Below are 6,000 nucleotides of genomic sequence, written 5' to 3'. Positions count from 1 at the left end.
GCAAGGTTTTATTTCTCATTATCGTGCTTGCCTATATGACTGGCTTTGTAATGAGAAACATCAGTAGAAGTGGTATGTTTGTTTGTCAGTGGAAGCCCATAAGTTGTAAAATATGGTTCCATCATGTCTCTTCTCACTTTTTCATGAGACTGCCTTGAACCAGATAAAGGGTACTCCTTCAGTGTTGGTCTCAGACACCGAATCTGTTCCATCACTCATGCACAGTTGATCTGTAACAGACAAAAACATGAGTACAAAATAAAGTTTTGTTGCAAGCCACAGGAATGCATAGCCTAAGCTAACTATATAAAAAAAGTTCAGAGATAGACTGACATTTTAGATGAGATTTGATATAAGTTGTTTACCATGTAGGCCTGGGATTAGTGAAAGAAAAGCTGGAATTCCAGGCGGAGAGCTTAAATGTGCAAAGTCCTGGAGGCCAGAAAGAGTGGCGATTTTGATGACTTGCACATGTTTTGGTATGTCTAAATCTGACTTTATATACATAGAAAAAGGTAAGCTTTGAGAGGTATGTCTAAATCTGACTTTATATACATAGAAAAAGGTAAGCTTTGAGAGGTAGGCCAGGTACATATGATGATCAACTTTATGAATTATGTTAAGATCTTCAGACTTTACCAAATGAGTTTTAAGTATTTCAGGCACTGAAAATGACAACACTCATTTTGTTATTTAAAAGAGAACATTCTAGCTCCAAGGTAGATGATGGATAGGGACAAGGTGAGAGACCATTTGGGATACACTTGTAATAATTCAACAGAGAAACTGGGAAAACGTGAATCATGGAGGTGACAGTGGTGATAAAAATGAAAGGATAAATTCCAGTGGCACTTCCTCATTAATAAAACTTAATGATGAATTGGAATGTAGAGGAACAAGTAGAAATAGCAATGGAGGAGCAGAAGGGCAAGATGCCATATGTTGAAGAGCTCTAAATGTGTGTATCTCCCTTTACAAATATGAGGAGACATCATTTCTACCACACTGTTAATGAGGAAGCATAGGAGTAGGGCAGAGTAAAACAAAATGTGAACTTTGTTTTAGGTGATGTTGTTTGATGGCAGAGGGAGAGATATGGTAGCTGAGTGGCAGTTTGCAAGAGTGTCATATTCAGAGTTCTCAAATTTCTTGTTCATATTGTCAGTAAGCAACTGATAAACCACTTTTCACTGTAAACTGTGCCTAAAAACTTGACCCAGGATGACGACCACTCTTACTAGTTGTTTCATTCCATCTAACTTCATTATTCAGTGAAAAAGTTTCTGTTCATGACTGGAATCATAATATCTTAGTCCATTCAAGTGGCTATATCAATACACCACAGATTGGGTGGCTTATAAATAACAAATTTACTTGTCACAATTCTGGAGTCTGAGAAGTCCAAGATCAAGATAGATTCTGTGTCTGGTGAAGGTCTGCTTTCTAGTTCACAGATAATACATTCTTGCTGCTTCCTCACATAGTGAAAGGAACAGCCAACTTCTCTCAGGCCTCCCTTTTTTAAAAAAACAAAAACAAAAACAAAGAGAAAAAAACAGCTTTTAGGTTCAGGGGCCCATGTGAAGGTTTATTACATAGGTAAAATCATGGCACAGAAGTTGTTACACAGATTATTTCATAATCCCAGTATTAAGCCCAGTAACCAATAGTTATCTTTTCTGCTCCTCTCCCTCCTTGCAACCTCCACCTTCAAGTAGACCCCAGAGTCTCTTGTTTCCTTCTCTGTCTTCATGAGTTATGATCATTTAGCTCCCACTTGTATGTGAGAACACGTGGTATTTGGTTTTCTGTTCCTGCTGTAGTTTGCTAAGGATAGTAGTCTCCAGCTCCATCCATGTTCCTCCAAAAGACATGATCTGGTTTTTGTTTATAGCTGCATAGTTTCCATCGTGTAGATGTACCACATTTTCTTTATCCGATCTGTCATTGATGGGCATTTAGGTTGGTTGCATGTCTTTGCTATTGTGAATAGTGCTGCAATGAACATTCATTTACATGTGTCTTTATGGTAGAACGATTCATATTCCACTGGGAATATGAACGGGATTGCTGGGTAGAATGGTAGTTCTGCTTTTAGCTCTTCGAGGGATCGGTATACTACTTTCCACAATGGCTGAATTAATTTACACTCCACCAACAGTGTAGAAGTGTTCCTTTTTCTCTGCAATCTAACCAGCATCTGTTATTTTTTGACTTTTTAATAATAGTAAGGCCTCCTTTATAAGAGCACTAATCACATCTACCGGGGCACCACCCTCATGATCTAATCACCTTCCAAAGGCCTTGATTCCTGATATTACCACATTTGTGATTATGTTTTAACCTGTGAATGTTGGGGGAACACACACATTCAGATCATAGCAAATCAAGACAAGTGGCACTGCTATTATGACAACCACCAATAGTGAGACTGTAGTCTACATTGGGTATCTGGGTTGTTTTATACATGTAGAAAAATGTGGCACCTTTGAATTACATGCATTCATATATTACTCAACTTTCCACTGAAAAATATTGGTGGAAGAAAACAAATCGGAAGACAACTTAAAGAAATTGATGCTATAAACTCCTGCTTTCAATGTTTGTTATTAAAGTTGTTGGACTAAGACTTCTAGAGTATCCAAAGTTATTTTACTCTTTATTTTTAAACTTTGTGAGGGTCACTCACTTCTCTGAGCTTCATTCTTTAGTAGTCTCAATTTTAACAGAAGGATGTGTTTGTTTAGGGAAAGGTCTTCATTTTGGCACTGCAGACTTAATAGATGCTCCATGCAACTTTGTTAAGTGAATAAATGATAGTCATAATATAAAGTATTTTAGGTATGTAATGTTTGTGCTGAAATTTGTTGTATTGAATATAAGAGGATGAGACAATTTGGAAGAATTTGGTCTATATAAGATATAACATAAGGAATGAAGATGTCTGAGGAAAGATGAAACATTACACCTTTTTGTCATAAATGAAGTAACATGAGGAGAAATTATCAGGAATGGAGAAGAAATCAGAACTGCTGGTTGTGCTTTCATTTTACCTTTAAACTGGAGATATTGGTATAAATTTAATTAGTGAACTGAAGGAGAAAAAATACTCTACCTCATTGACAAATAGGAAATGAGATATGGATTTACTTTCAGCCTTATGCATGAAAGGAAAGCTAACTAAATAGTGAGGCGAGTGTAATATGGGGTCTTTCACATTCATTAGTTAGAGCCAAGAATGGATAAGAGGTCTCAGAAGCTGTTTGATTTGACATTTAACTTTGAAAAGGGAATTTACCAACAGATAATTTGCAGGAGAGATAAAGAGAGAAGGTTAGGATTACTTGGTGAATTTCAGAGGAATAGGGGAAAAGCGTAAAAGATGTTGTTTTAAAGAAATTAATCAATGGTGCGATAAATGCAGGGAACATTGGAGGAAGGACTTGGGAGCGAATATGCAGGTGACACTGGGTATACTTCTTCCCTCTGAGTGTCTAGGAAAAAAATTCCCAAGCTGGCACTCACACACCCAAGTCAATTCAATTCAGTCATATCTTCTTTCCTCTTGTAATTCTCTTTTCCTTTTCAGGCTCCACACAGGTAGGAATGCTTTATTTTCATTTCAGCCAGTGCTTCTGTCTTCAGCAGATACTTTATAACTGCCACTTTGGGTGGAACTTGCTTTTGTTGTTTTGTTTTTCTTAAATTTTCTACTCTCTGACCTAGATTCGATGACTCCAGTTTCTTTTTTTTTTTTTTTTTTTTATTATACTTTAGGTTTTAGGGTACATGTGCACAATGTGCAGGTTTGTTACATATGTATCCATGTGCCATGTTGATTTCCTGCACCCATTAACTCGTCATTTAGCATTAGGTATATCTCCTAATGCTGTCCCTCCCCCCTACCCCCACCCCACAACAGTCCCCAGAGTGTGATGTTCCCCTTCCTGTGTCCATGAGTTCTCACTGTTCAATTCCCACCTTTGAGTGAGAACATGCGGTGTTTGGTTTTTTGTCCTTGCGATAGTTTACTGAGAATGATGTTTTCCAGTTTCATCCATGTCCCTACAAAGGACATGATATCATCATTTTTTATGGCTGCATAGTATTCCATGGTATATATGTGCCACATTTTCTTAATCCAGTCTATCGTTGTTGGACATTTGGGTTGATTCCAACTCTTTGCTATTGTGAATAGTGCTGCAATAAACATATGTGTGCATGTGTCTTTATAGCAGCATGATTTATAGTCCTTTGGGTATACACCCAGTAATGGGATGGCTGGGTCAAATGGTATTTCTAGTTCTAGATCCCTGAGGAATCGCCACACTGACTTCCACAATGGTTGAACTAGTTTACAGTCCCACCAACAGTGTAAAAGTGTTCCTATTTCTCCACATCCTCTCCAGCACCTGTTGTTTCCTGCTTTTTTTAATGATGGCCATTCTAACTGGCGTGAGATGGTATCTCACTGTGGTTTTGATTTGCATTTCTCTGATGGCCAGTGATGATGAGCATTTTTGCGTGTGTTTTTTGGCTGCATAAATGTCTTCTTTTGAGAAGTGTCTGTTCATGTCCTTTGCCCACTTTTTGATGGGGTTGTTTGTTTTTTTCTTGTAAATTTGTTTGAGTTCATTGTAGATTCTGGATATTAGCCCTTTGTCAGATGAGTAGGTTGCGAAAATTTTCTCCCATTCTGTAGGTTGCCTGTTCACTCTGATGGTAGTTTCTTTTGCTGTGCAGAAGCTCTTTAGTTTAATTAGATCCCATTTGTCAATTTTGGCTTTTGTTGCCATTGCTTTTGGTGTTTTAGACATGAAGTCCTTGCCCATGCCTATGTCCTGAATGGTATTGCCTAGGTTTTCTTGTAGGATTTTAATGGTTTTAGGTCTAACATTTAAGTCTTTAATCCATCTTGAATTAATTTTTGTATAAGGTGTAAGGAAGGGATCCAGTTCCAGCTTTCTACATATGGCTTGCCAGTTTTCCCAGCACCATTTATTAAATAGGGAATCCTTTCCCTATTTCTTGTTTTTGTCAGGTTTGTCAAAGATCAGATAGTTGTAGATATGCGGCATCATTTCTGAGGGCTCTGTTCTGTTCCATTGATCTATGTCTCTGTTGTGGTACCAGTACCATGCTGTTTTGGTTACTGTAGCCTTGTAGTATAGTTTAAAGTCAGGAAGCGTGATGCCTCCAGCTTTGTTCTTTTGGCTTAGGATTGACTTGGCGATGCGGGCTCTTTTTTGGTTCCATATGAACTTTAAAGTAGTTTTTTCCAATTCTGTGAAGAAAGTCATTGGTAGCTTGATGGGGATGGCATTGAATCTATAAATTACCTTGGGCAGTATGGCCATTTTCACGATATTGATTCTTCCAACCCATGAGCATGGAATGTTCTTCCATTTGTTTGTATCCTCTTTTATTACATTGAGCAGTGGTTTGTAGTTCTCCTTGAAGAGGTCCTTCACATCCCTTGTAAGTTGGATTCCTAGGTATTTTATTCTCTTTGAAGCAATTGTGAATGGGAGTTCACTCATGATTTGGCTCTCTGTTTGTCTGTGATTGGTGTACAAGAATGCTTGTGATTTTTGTACATTGATTTTGTATCCTGAGACTTTGCTGAAGTTGCTAATCAGCTTAAGGAGATTTTGGGCTGAGACAATGGGGTTTTCTAGATATACAATCATGGATGACTCCAGTTTCTGAAGTGGTTTTAATAGAACTCGTCTATCCCCATAATTTATTCTAATAAAACATACTCATATGAATTCAGGAATTAATTCAGAAAAGGACATTCTTCTACTCCAAATGCACTTGGCCTTGTTTGTGCCCTCATTCTTCAGATAATTTCTAGGGGAATTTAGTTAGATTGGGTAACCTTTTCTGTGCAGGTTACGTCAGTGGATTCTAACGGTCTTTATACTTTTGTGTCCCTTTGAGTGTAGATCAGTTTCTCTACTTAATTACCTGAATGTGGTTTCTGTGGCTTAAACTGTC

This window comes from Symphalangus syndactylus, chromosome 6 (genome assembly GCF_028878055.3).
Source record: "Symphalangus syndactylus isolate Jambi chromosome 6, NHGRI_mSymSyn1-v2.1_pri, whole genome shotgun sequence".
In the NCBI taxonomy this organism is placed as follows: Eukaryota; Metazoa; Chordata; class Mammalia; order Primates; family Hylobatidae; genus Symphalangus; species Symphalangus syndactylus.
Note: the sequence above shows the minus strand (reverse complement) of the source record.